Genomic DNA, 14,316 nt, shown 5'->3' on the forward strand with positions numbered 1-14,316 from the left:
GGCATAGTTTCCACAGAGTTAAATACAAAGAAGAAAATTTATCAGAAGAAAGTATAGCACACAATGAAATCTTTTCCATTTACAAATAACTACTGCAACCCACATTATTTTGAATTTGCTTATTGTATTCACCTCCAATTGCATGAATTATATGAAAAGTAAAGAAAATAAGGAAATCTAGTAAAATTAGATTAAGCAAGCAGTATGGGACTAGGCAAGTGTATCACACGTCTTAGCAGCTACTTTCAGAATGCTAGAACATGGGCAGCCAAGTGTTCTCTTAAGCTGAGATGGTATGGTCACATGATGTTAATTTCCGGTCCAAAACGTCAGCGCAACCAGGCCTTTTACTGGTGTAAGACACTCCCTTGGTATTCATACTTTGTATGCATTTCAAGTTTATCTCTTTGACAATCACATAGTATTTGTATCTTCGACAGCTGTAATATATCAGTGGAATTATCACCAACTGTTCACTACTGTAACTGTGCCAAGGCACAGCACTTTTGTGGACTCTGTTAAGACAGTATTATGACAGTTATACACTGATCAGCTCAAACTTACAACTACTGCCCACTACGACATTGGATGCCACCTTGTGGCATTGCATTGGAGGCACATGATGTGATAACAAAACTATGTAAGGGAGGATCATCCTACAGAAGACATGAGCTGCAAATGGGGAAATTCATTGAGTGCAGGACTTTGACAAGTCACACAAATCCTGTGAACGAGTGTCTCGAAAATGTCGAAGTTGGTCGAATGTTCATGTACTACTGACATGAGCATCTACAGAAAGAGGTAGGATAGTGAAACTGTCACTAGGTGCTACATACTTGGACGTTCATGACTTCACAGAACGTGGGGCTGAGATTCTTGTCTGCTCTGTGAAGTGAGATAGATTGACCTGTGGCATGTCTGCCAAAAGAGCACAATGCTGGTGCACACACAAGTGTTTTGGAGCACACCGTTCATCATACATTGTTGAACGTGGAGCTGTACAGCAGACTGCACCTACGTGTTCACATGTTGACTGACGAAATTTTAAATTACGATTGCAGTGGGCTTGAGGCCGTCTTAATTCGACCGTCGGTCAATGGAAACGTGTTGGCTCTTCTGGTGAATCACATTCTTCCTACACTAGGTCGATGGTTGTCTCCATAAACTCCGTCATCGAGGCGAACAGCGACTCGAAATGCTATGGGAGAATTCTCCTGCGTTGCATGGGACCTGTGGTAGTAATCGAAGACACACTGACACCTGTGAACCACCTGCATCCGTTCATGCTAGGTGTCTTCCCTGATGGTGATATCATCTTTCAGGAGTATAATTGTCTGTCTCTCAGAGCCAGAACCGTACTACAGTGGTTTGAGGAGCATTAGTGAACTCACAACGTCTCAGTGACCAAATTTGCCTAATGTAAATCCTATGATAGCCATCTGGGTCGCTATCAGGCGTCATCACAGGCGAATTACATTATCAACCTTTCGGATCCCTAATACGCAGAACCAGTGATGCATTTCGTTCAAAAGACAGAGAAATAAGCTATTAAGCATATAGTCATAATGTTTTGCTCATCAGTGTGTATGTTCTACTTTTGGTTGGTTCTTGTATGACGAAAATGTATGTTTGATCCACTGACGTAGATTGTAAGTCCTATGGTTTTAAAAATGACGTCTTTTAATTCATTTTCTATTAGGCTTGTGCACATTCTATATTCTTCTTTTTGGTACCTTACCGTTTTCTCCCAAGAAAAGATTGTAATAATCCTAACTGGTAGAGAACAAACATACAGTTGTACACCTGATGGCACGAATATGCTTTCCTCAAAGCATATTAAAACATCTAACATGTATTATTGAGGAATCGTCAGAAAACGAAAGCTGTCTGCCAACTGATTTTGTCTTCTACTCATGTACAATTGGTGAAGTAAGAGACTCGGAATGCATCAAAAACAGATAGTCGCTGAACTGTAATTCTGTTGCTTGTAATAAGAACTGCCAATATGTTTCACTTATCCACATATAGAAACGACAATCATTGCATTAATATTAGGAATTTCGGAGATATTAGGTTAACTGTACTACTGCATTTGTAACAGTAAAACAACAGTTAATAAAATTGTTAGAATCAGTGCACGGTGTGAACTATAAATGCAAAAACTGGAGCTGTCGGTACCATTTCACTTCATATAGCACATAATGAAAGAAACTGCTTCCTTCTCTGTGAGGTGATGATTTCAGACCTAACCACCAGAGATAGGTGTATGCATGGTATGTTATTTAAGAGCTATGTCATCAGTTATACGAAAAACCAGTAAGTTATCGTATTGAAATTAATGAACAACAACCGATAATGTTAATGGTCAAAACAAATTTCATTATGGATGTTCATGTTCGTATGGTAAGTTGCTGATAAGTGGATTAATATTTCAAAACATCGACATTTATTTGCTAGCGAAAATATATACATACAAACACATCAAATCATATTTATAAGGTAATATACAAAGCCTGTTTACCTTATCCATTGCGGTTCTTTCCCTATGTAATAGATGCCAGAAGAAACTATTTTCTCGTTCAATAGAGCTGATTTTTCACAAAAAAGGTTATATGATGGAAATTGCTTTAGCAATTTATGCTGTTATTTATACACAGTCTAGGCATCAGCTCTGCTCAGTTATTGTACAACCTATATCATTTTTCACTTTCAGATATCTGGCCAGTATTGCACAAGAACACTCAGCGGTAAAATTATCAAGTCATCATGGAATATTTGCAATTTGTCACAAAAACAAAGCAAAAGAATGAAATAGAGACTAGGAAGACGCAAAAGCACAAAAACACTTTTAAAAAATGAATGAAAGGGCAGTGAAAATAGCGTAACTTCCGATGTTCCCACACGACACCTTTCCGCCGCAGCAACGCCAAAGTCAAAAGTTTCTTCCCGAGGCACGTTGACAATAATGTCCCGCTCCGTGCCGCTGGTGGCTTGTGTGAATGCTGCCATTGGACACGCGTTGTGGAATGTTTTGACGTAACGTTCCGTTGCGCTTAGCACCTTAAAGTGTCGCTCGAGCTACCTCTATTTGGCTCTGACGTTGTCCACCGTTGTATTCGAATCCGTTACCGTGCGGTTTGAATCGACTTTAAACCAGTGATTATCTTCCTTAATCGATATTCCAACAGTCGACCCTAACAGTCATAGATATCGATAAGTGTATTGTGATCTGTGGGGAGCGATGGTTACCAGGTGGGGGAAATAATGTGAAAAGGAGTGAGCGTAGTTTAGTTTGTGACAAGTGCCTTACATGCATCGTTGCCTCTTGTGGCTGCCAGAGTTAGCCAGGACGTGCTGAATCCATTGCATTTAAAGGCGAGTTCATTGTAATTTTTACTTAATGTTTGATCCACTGTTCATAACCTGATGAGACGATGCCACAGAGTTTTATGTTGCCGACAACAGTACCTCATCGTTTCGTTCTTAATTACAGAAATGCATTTAGTGTAAATATGGAAATTTTGTGAATCGTTATTCACTGACAATTCATAAAAACCAAACGGACGATCCACGTATCTTTCAGTGATGTTATTACTTTCCGCGCGTGTCTTTTTGTGATAAGATTAGGAAAACGAGATGTGTAGGTGCGTAATTTTATTGTTGTCGTCGTGTAGCTAAGTTATTGTTGATATTTCCAATGTATGGTTGTCACGTATTGAAACCTAGATTTACTACTGCAGTTTTTGATCCAGATTTAGTCATAATTGGGAGGAGAACTTTGGTGATATCTTAATTACTAGTTCACACAGGTTTATGTAAAAAGACGTACAGTTAGCATATGTTTTGCGTGAGTGGGTAGAAGAAAATATCGACAGTTTGTACAGTAAACTATGAGCATATGTTCACAAATTTTCGTTCTCCTCTGTTATAAATAAGTGCTACATTGTGTTAACTGGACTACGCCATTATCACCGTCAATAGCATTACTCATATTTCAGTTCCTTCTGTGGTTTTATGTGAAGAAAACTTTGCGTTATTATAATACAAGCATTATTAGAGGAATTTTATTCTCATTGCATGTGAATAGTATATTTCGCTTTATTTAGAGTCTAGGCACTGAGAAATGTGACATTCTGTAATTGTCTTTATATGAGGAACTTCTTATTCTCTTACTATATTACTGTGTGGACCATCAGCTTCTTGCCCCTCTCGAAAGTTACAGTCTTCACTGTACAAGTACATTCCTTATTGTCGAAGGCTGGAAAACCAGTTGATTCGTATGTGTTTCGCAAAAAGTGAATTGTTTATGTATGAAGTGGCACATGGTACAACATTTTAATAATTTCACAAAATGTGATATGCAATTAGACAGTCACAACTGTGCCTTTCATAATTTAAGAGTTGTTTCAGATTATATTCTCCATTAACTCTCCCTCTTAATTCTCCCCCCCCCCCCCCAATCCTGCATATTTTCATAGTTTATTAACAATACCAGTATACAGGGTGCCCTAAGAGGACTGACCAATATTCAGAGATATGACAGGAACAATCATAGGAAGCAAAAAAAAGTCTTCTAAGCATGGGCTGTAAAAGATATCCCTTAAGAAATATGAGCACGCACTATCCTTTGATACTGTGAACGAAGCTGTTTGCTTTCCATGTTTTTAAAGGTTGTAGTATGGACCAACACGTGAACGGAAGTCCAGTAAACATGGACCGTAAAGTACATATCTTAATAGCTATGAGCACTGTCATCTTCGCCACTGCGAAACATCTGTTCTGTTGAAGTTTTACCTCTAAGGTGTGTATTTTGGGGCCAAAGTTTACTTGACAATTTTTTCTTGTTTCTGCCCATACTACCTACTCTCAAAATATGGAAAGAAAGAGCTTGCATTGGAAGAGATCTATTTCACAGTATCGAAGTAGTACTCACAGCTCTTAAGGTATGCTGTTTAGAGCCCATGTTTACTAGACACTTTTGCATCAGGAGTGATCGATCGTACCAATCATATCCTTTAATATTGACCATTCCTCTGGGACACCCAGTACGTACACAAAACGCATCAAAACATTTGTCGAAGATTTGTCTGTTGTGTAATACAGTTTTTCTGAGTTACCTTGTACTTTTAATGAATTATAACTAAAACTGCGTTGCATATTAGGGGAGCGAAAATTTCAGGCTACATGACAGATCATGTCTGTTGACCAAAAATTCGATGAGCGATAGGATGACAATCAAATACGGGGGGGGGGGAGGAGGAGGGAGGGAGGGAGGGAGGGAGGGAGGGAGAGAGAGAGAGAGAGAGGGAGGGAGGGGGGGAGAGAGAGAGAGAGAGAGAGAGAGAGAGAGAGCCGACATGTCACTGAGTCTGTAGCGGTCAACGGTGCTTATCAGCCTTCCTCCAATCTGTCAGTGAATGCTCACAAAATTAGTGGCAGCTTGAGGATGTGTGCATACATCTACTGGGCATTTCATAATTATTTTTAAGCCCTGAAGTGAGGAGCGAGCAGGTATGATTTTAAGTAGGAATTTATCAAAAAGTAATCTTCCTTTTCATCTGGAAGAGATATGGAAAATAGCAGATTTCCAACCACTGTGTCGGCTGTAAAATTCAACGCGAAACTTTGGGTTTTTTCTGAAAGCAGTCCGATGAGCAACTCACAATATACAGTTATCACATATACATATGCTTAAATTGAAGTGTACCGGGTGATCAAAAAGTCAGTATAAATTTGAAAACTGAATAAATCACGGAATAATGTAGACAGAGAGGTACAAATTGACACACATCCTTGGAATGACATGGGGTTTTATTAGAACCAAAAAAATACAAACGTTCAAAAAATGTCCGACAGATGGCGCTTCATCTGATAAGAATACCAATAATTAGCATAACAAAGTAAGACAAACCAAAGATGATGTTCTTTACAGGAAATGCTCAATATGTCCACCATCATTCCTAAACAATAGCTGTAGTCGAGGAATAATGTTGTGAACAGCACTGTAACGCATGTCCGGAGTTATGGTGAGGCATTGGCATCGGATGTTGTCTTTCAGCATCCCTAGAGATGTCGATCGATCACGATACACTTGCGACTTCAGGTAACCCCAAAGCCAATAATCGCACGGACTGAGGTCTGGGGACCTGGGAGGCCAAGCATGACGAAAGTGGCGGCTGAACACACGATAATCACCAAACGACGCGCGCAAGAGATGTTTCACGCGTCTAGCAATATGGGATGGAGCGCCATCCTGCATAAACATCGTACGTTCCAGCAGGTGTTTATCAACCAGGCTGGGGATGATGCGATTCTGTAACATATCGGCGTATCTCTCACCCGTCACAGTAGCAGTTACCAGCTGTCCAGCGCCATCTGTCGGACATTTTGTGAACTTTGGTTTTTTGCTCTAATAAAACCCCATGTCATTCCAAGCATTATTCCGTGGTTTATTAAGTTTTCAAATTTATACTGACTTTTTGATCACCCGGTATATGTAATTTTACATTAAGACAAAAAAAATTTGACTGACACGAAGGAATTACCCTAATGGGATGTAAATCTGTAGGAGTGATGTACATGTACATACAAATTATTGCAATTTCAGATAAATAGGGTGATTTATTCAAGAGAAAGAGCTTCATAAGCTGAGCAGGTCAATAACGCTTTGGTCCACCTCTGATTCTTATGCGAGCAGTTATTCGACTTGGCACTGATTGGTAGAATCGTTGGATGTCCTCCTGAGGGATATCGAGCCAAATTCTGACCAACTGACGCGGTAGATTGTGCAAATTCCGAGCTGGCTGGAGTGCCCTGCCCATAATGCTCCAACCATTCTCAGTTGGGGAGAGATCAGGTGATCTTACTGGCTAAGGTAGGGTTCAACAAGCGCAAAGTCAAGCAGCAGAAACTCTCACCGTGTGCGGTCGGGCATTATGTTTCTGTAACGTAAGCCCAGGGTGGCTTGCCATGAAGAGCAACAAAACGGGGGTAGAATATCATCGACGTACCGCTGCGCTGCAAGAATACCGTAGATGACAACCAAAGGGGACGTGCTATGAAATGAACTCTCACTCTAGATCGTCACTCGTGACAGGCTACAGTGTGGCTGATACCCCACCGCTACCCGGAACGTCACCAGGGCTCATCACGGAGACAATTCTACTCCAGGCTGGAGACGCCCTGGAAAGCGGTGGGATACCAATCTGACTCTCGCCCACCATACCACCAGGAGTAAAGGTCTGGGGTGCCATTTCTTTTCATAGCAGGACCCGTCTTCTTGTCCTTCATGGCAGGCCATCCTGAGCCTACATTTCAGCGAGATAATGCCCGCCCGCACACAGTGAGTGTTTCTGCTGCTTGTCTTGGTGCTTGCCAAACACTAGCTTGGCCAGCAAGGTCGCTGTGTATCTCCATAGCTGAGAACGTTTGGTGAATTATCGCCGGACCCTCCAACCATGTCGGGATTGTGACCTTTTGACCTAACGCGCCAGTTGGACAGAATTTGCACTTTATCCCTCAGGAGGACATCCGACAACCAGTCATGCCAAGCCGAATAATTGCTTGCATAAGGGCTAGAGGTGGACCAACTTGTTACTGACTTGCTCAATTTGCGAAGCATGTACACTTGAATAAATCATTTGAAAAATTTACATTTGTTTGTCTGTAGAAGTACATCACATTTACATATTCCATCCCATTCGAATTATTCCTTCGTGGTTCGTTATTTCGTCTTCGAGTGTATATTGTACTTAACGAGTGTCTTTTCTTCAGTATTGCCCAAGCTGTAATGTATGCATGGGGCACGCCAGCTGGACGGAGGAAGAGGATCACACGACACTGTAAATAGCGATCCGTCCATGAATTGGATACTGGTGTTCCTGAATCTAGTCACTGTGACAAGGCACCACATTTACCATGCCATTGGTGCCTCTGTGTGAGGTGCATGCAACTGCAGACAGAGCAACTTATCGAAGCCGATTGTACAGTCTCACAGGGTGTGTGTGTGTGTGTGTGTGTGTGTGTGTGTGTGTGTGTGTGTGTGTCAGAGAGGATGCCGCTGGTTTGTAACGAAGGTAGACGAGTTGGTTGTAAGTTTCTGAGTACATACGGCAAGGTAACGATCTTGGCATTTGGTGCTAATACTGTCAATCTTGCCTGTACCGCCGACGAATGGACGAATGTTTCCTTACTCCTGGAATCTTCGCCACAGCCGTGAACTACCCACGACTAACATTTTACTATTGACTCACCTCCAGCGTCTAATATGCCATTCATCTAGCCGTACTTAAGTAGTTATCCAAAAGTGTCCACGGTGTCTTAAAATTTCAATTCACAACGTGTGCGATCATACTAAGTAGTCTGTTACTAGCGTGCAATGTATGTCATTTTTTTCCGCTTGTCGCCCATAGTTCACCCCGCATAGCGTTGCCATGACGAAATATTTCATCGTGGATATCTATAATCCTTTAAGTTGCAGACATCCTTCCCAAGCCCCAATACAGCCTACGCTTGACACGGAAATTAGCATCCCATCTCGCGTCTAAAATTTGAGAGGTGCATGGCCTCTTCTATAATCCTTTAATGCACAAGCTAGAGCAACTAGTATGCTAGCTGGTTGGTTAGGCTAGTTACAGGTTCCGTAGATCGTTTGAACGAATTTTTGTCGAAGTGTTGTGAAATGATTCAGTTTACAGGATATGTGAAAGTATATGGATTCACTGCAGCTGGTACAGACAGTCAGTCTTGTGAAGTATTTGTGGACAAGTTTTCGGAAAACTGTCTTAAACAACTAGTTAAGGAACCCACACGCAGTTGAAATATTTTAGATCTTTTAGCTACAGATAGGCTTGACCTTACCGACAGTCAGTATAGAACCAGGGATTAGTGATCATGATACCAGAGACGATGGTTACTAAAGTTAAATAAATCTGTCAAGAAGGCCAGGAGAGTGTTTATGCTAGAAGGAGCAGATAAGCAGTTGTTGGCATCCGACTAAGACAATGAGTGGAATTCATTTAGCTACATTATGACGAACGTTGAGGGATTATGGGCAAAGTTTAAAATGGGTCCTCTGGAGACGTATGTGTTAAGTAAGTGGATTAAGGATAGAAAGGACCCTCTGTGGTTTAATTAATCAAATTCGGAAAATGCTGAGGAAACAGACTGTTGCATCCTCGGTTCACAAAAAGAGCGCACAAATGTTGACAGGCGAAAGTTAGTAGAAATCCGTGCGTCCGAAAGAAGACCAGTGCGTGAAGCATACAACTTCCACAGTTATTCCACAGTCATTCCACAGCGAAATTTGTTGTAGAGAACCCGAGAAAATCACTAAGCGGGTCGAAAGCTTCTATCCACTCACTCATGGACCAGTGTCGGGTGGCAACAGAAGACAGCGAGAGGAAGGCTAAAGTTTTGAATTTCACGTTTAAGGGAGGACGTTCATGAAATTGACCGAAAATATCAAATTCCGATTTTTTATTTATTTGTAGAACTCACGGACAAAAGTACCCAGAGTTTCAGTGATGAAACCACATCCGAAGTGCCTGAAAGATTTGTGTGTATCGCTACCTTCCTGGCACCACACTTTTTGAAGGAACACTTCAATATTAGCTCGGTGAACGACGATTCTGTGGATTACTTTCAAGCAAACGTGCACGGGATACATCTTTGGTTTCATAGATCTGTGACTGAAGGGTAAAAAGTTGGAAGATGAAAATGAAAAGGGCATTGGTGATCACAACTGACTCTCTAAGAAGATGGTAGACACTCTTCAACCGTATTATGTCAAGGCATTAGACAGAACATATCCAGTGCAAGTGACCTAAGAAGTGCAGTATGGGCTACATATTTTCACATGGTGTCAGCAAATGAACATACCATTCATCATCTGTGCCACATTAGCTGGTGTAGTATAGATATCTACAGGCTCAGAGGGATAAAAACCCCACATTCACAAGGAGAGGCTTCTAAATTGTATCTTGGATGTTGTAAAGACCACTTACAGGTTCCTGGCCGATACTGAACTTCTAAAAGCGTGTGTTCATGGAAAAACCTAGAATCCAAATGGGTCTCTAAATTCACTCTTATGAGGCAGTTCTTGTATTAATAACGGGAATATAAGATGAAGGTATTAGAGAGAATGGACTTTATGATAGGAAATTTAACTCAAGACGTCTTAAGAAAAAGATTTACAACGCCTCTCTGCAGCTGGAAAGTCATCGAAGACCTGGTAAAGGAAAGAAGGCAGAAAAAACAAAACCAGAAGGGAAGCCTTGCAGGAAAAGAGTACTCCTGAGTACAAATCTGGGGCCTTCTGAAGAGACGTCATAAGAAAAAAAAAAACGTTTGGTTGGACTTCAAATTGCATTTCCTGAAAATTGTGTACATTTTTGTCAGTATCTGTGAAGACAAGAATTTTGAAATTTTAGACACTTATTTCTATAAATCCAGTAAATGCTGTATTCACCCTGTGTATCAACGTGGAACTTGGAATGTTAGGGATTATGAAATGAAATTATTGTTGATAGGGATCGTACAAGAAATACAAGGCAGGCTTAGGTTCATTTATTGGGTGATGAGAAACTGTAACGTGTCTTCGAAAGCGTGTGAATATGTAGTACGACCTACACAAGAATATTGCTGGAGCGCCAACGATCGATAGGAGCTAACACTGCTCGATGAGGCTATACAAAGAAGGGCAGCCTGTATGGCAAAATGTGTGTGACTTGTGCATTGCCAAAACAATGTTTTATTATCAATGTTTTCGGAGACTCAAAGATGCTTATTATTTCGTGAAAACCAATTTAGTAACGTAATGAATCTGGTTTCGGGATGTAATCCGAAAATATTATGAAGCAGGCTCCTGACCATTTCTTCAGGCCTCGTGAAGTTTATGAATTTAGACCCATGAGCACTAACATAGCCATACAGTGTGTCTTCCGACATTTCCCCTGTAAACTGAACTGGAGGAAACCCTAATATATGGTACAAGAAAAGTGTCCTACACAAGACACTATTGATTTTTAGAGCATAGATGTAGACAAATCTGAAGATCACATAAGTAGAGGAAAACAGACGAAAAATGTGAAGCTTTCAGCGACTGTTGTTGTTGTGGTCTTCAGTCCTGAGACTGGTTTGATGCTGCTCTCCATGCTACTCTATCCTGTGCAAGCTTCATCATCTCCCAGTACTTACTGCAACCTACATACTTCTGAATCTGCTTAGTGTATTCATCTCTTGGTCTCCCTCTACGATTTTTACCCTCCACGCTGCCCTCCAATGCTAAATTTGTGATCCCTTGATGCCTCAGAACACGTCCTACCAACCGGTCCCTTCTTCGCGTCAAGTTGTGCCATAAACTACTCTTCTCCCCAATTCTATTCAATACTTCCTCATTAGTTACGTAATCTACCCATCTGATCTTCAGCATCTTTTGTAGCACCACATTTCGAAAGCTTCTATTCTCTTCTTGTCTAAACTATTTATCATCCGTGTTTCACTTCCATACATGGCTACACTCCACACAAATACTTTCAGAAACGACTTCCTGACTTAAATCTATACTCGATGTTAACAAATTTCTCTTCTTCAGAAACGCTTTCCTTGCCATTGCCAGTCTACATTTTATACCTTCTCTACTTCAACCATCATCAGTTATTTTTCTCCCCAAATAGCAAAACTCCTTTACTACTTTTAAGTGTCTCATTTCCTAATCTAATTCCCTCAGCATCACCCGACTTAATTCGACTACATTCCATTATCCTCGTTTTGCTTTTGTTGATGTTCATCTTATATCCTCCCTTCAAGACACTGTCCATTCCGTTCAACTGCTCTTCCAAGTCCTTTGCTGTCTGACAGAATTACAATGTCATCGGCAAACCTCAAAGCTTTTATTTCTTCTCCATGGATTTTAATACCTACTCCGAATTTTTCTTTTGTTTCCTTTACTGCTTGCTCGATATACAAATTGAATAACATTGGGGAGAGGCTACAGCCCTGTCTCACTCCCTTCCCAACCACTGCTTCCCTTTCATGCCCCTCGACTCTTATAACTGCCATCTGGTTTCTGTACAAACTGTAAATAGCCTTTCGCTCCCTAAAGGATTGAAATCGCTCTTTCTAAAGGGACACCCTGTGCGAGGGCGGAAAAATTTCTCCGTGTGGCGCGCTGCTACATTGCCAGTCAAGCTGTATTAGCCAGCGTTTTCAGTGGCCACCGCACTGCAGACGACGCTTCGAGAGATTGAAACTAACAGCCGGCGCCATATGCCGAATACACACATTAGGCAACAATCGCGGCAATGTTCCACTTGTCTTATCATCAAGGGAAAGACTTTTATATTCTGAGAAATACACAACTTTCCAGTACAACGTCAAACACGCTAACCTCTGAATCCGCTTCTATTCTTTTTAACTGGTCAGAACTGAATCATACGTATGTATGTATGTACACTACTGGCCATTAAAATTGCTACACCACAAAGATGACGTGCTACAGACGCGAAATTTAACCGACAGGAAGAAGATGCTGTGATATGCAAATGATTAGCTTTTCAAAGCATTCACACAAGGTTGACGCCGGAGGCGACACCTACAACGTGCTGACACGAGGAAAGTTTCCAACAGATTTCTCATACACGAACAGCAGTTGACCGGTGTTGCCTGGTGAAACGTTGCTGTGATGCCTCGTGTAAGGAGGAGAAGAGCGTACCATCACGTTTCCGACTTTGATAAAGGTCAGATTGTAGCCTATCGAGATTGCGGTTTATCGTATCGCGACATTGCTGCTCGCGTTGGTCGAGATCCAATGACTGTTAGCAGAATATGGATTCGGTGGGTTCAGGAGGGTAATACGGAACGCCGTGCTGGATCCCAATGGCCTCGTATCACTAGCAGCCGAGATGACAGGCATCTTATCCCCCATGACTGTAACGGATCGTGCAGCTTCGTCTCGATCCCTGAGTCAACAGATGGGGACGTTTGCAAAACAATAACCATCTGCACGAACAGTTCGACGTCGTTTGGTGGGTGCACGAATTGTAAAAAGTCATTTTTTCGGATGAATCCAGACTCTATTTACAGCATCATGATGGTCGGATCCATGTTTGGCGACATCGCGGTGAACGCACCTTGGAAGCGTGTATCCGCCATTGCCATAGTGGCATATCACCCGGTGTGATTGTATGGGGTGCCATTGGTTACACGTCTCGGTCACCTCTTATTCGCATTGACGTCAGTTTGAACAGTGAACGTAGCATTTAAGATGTGTTACGACCCGTGGCTCTACCCTTCATTCGATCCCTGCGAAACCCCACATTTCAGCAGGATAGTGCACGACCGCATGTTGCAAGTCCTGTACGGGCCTTTCTGTATACAGAAAATGTTCGACTGCTGCCCTGGCCAGCACATTCTCCAGATCTCTCACCGATTGAAAACGTCTGGTCAACGGTCCCGAGCAACTGGTTCGTCACAATACGCCAATCACTACTCTTGATGAGCTGTGGTATCGTGTTGAAGCTGCATGGGCAGCTATACCTGTACACGCCATCCAAGCTCTGTTTGACTCAATGCCCAGGCGTATCAAGGCCGTTATTACGGCCAGAGGTGGTTGATCTGGCTACTGATTTCTCAGGATCTATGCACCCAAATTGCTTGAAAATGTAATCACATGTCAGTTCTAGTATAATATATTTGTCCAATGAATACCCGTTTATCATCTGCATTTCTTCTTGGTGTAGCAATGTTAAAGGCCAGTAGTTTATGTATGTATGTGTGAAGACTGAAGCGAAGAATGAAACTGCCCTAGCAGGTCTCCCTCCTCAATCCAAATTCCCATTCACACCTCAGCCCACCGTGCTATAATCAAATTAAACTGTATGGTTCCAGAGATGTTAACAAGTCTCAAACATCTGATTTATATAAGCATTCCGAAGAGACGAATGAAAATTTGTACAAAGGTCGGGACCTGGAAACAGTTTTGTTTGATTGAAGCACCTATGCCCGGGTTTCAGGTGGGATCCCCATTCCGTACATTGCAGAGGTGTTATTGCAGTACAACTGGAGAGACTGAAAAGTCTCTGGAACCATATAGTTTCATTTGACATACTAATCACACTTCAGTGTTTAATGTAACAACCGTGCCCACCCTATACAGATATACAAGTCGTCTTCATGTCGCCGATAGGACTCTTAAGAGGCTGACATGTTCATAGCTTGGTGGAACTGCTGACAAAACTGATAGCTCCTTGATTGATATTTATTAACAATATGTACCCGAACGCCTCCGACAAAACTTTAAAGGTTGGCGTGGAAATT

The 14,316-nt window shown here is 41.7% G+C and overlaps 1 protein-coding gene across 2 annotated transcripts in view; it reads left to right on the plus strand.

Moving 5' to 3' along the window:
- The first annotated feature begins 3,240 nt into the window (after positions 1-3,240).
- Positions 3,241-14,316, plus strand: part of LOC124722977 (high affinity copper uptake protein 1-like) — a 156,144-nt gene continuing 145,068 nt past the window's right edge. The window contains exon 1 of one of the 2 annotated variants that reach the window (XM_047248146.1): positions 3,241-3,375. The gene's annotated coding sequence lies outside the window, so the exon portion shown is untranslated. The remainder of the gene's footprint in view (positions 3,376-14,316) is intronic. The other variant, XM_047248145.1, reaches the window with a different exon arrangement.

Source organism: Schistocerca piceifrons, chromosome X, assembly GCF_021461385.2.
Source record: "Schistocerca piceifrons isolate TAMUIC-IGC-003096 chromosome X, iqSchPice1.1, whole genome shotgun sequence".
Taxonomy (NCBI): domain Eukaryota; kingdom Metazoa; phylum Arthropoda; class Insecta; order Orthoptera; family Acrididae; genus Schistocerca; species Schistocerca piceifrons.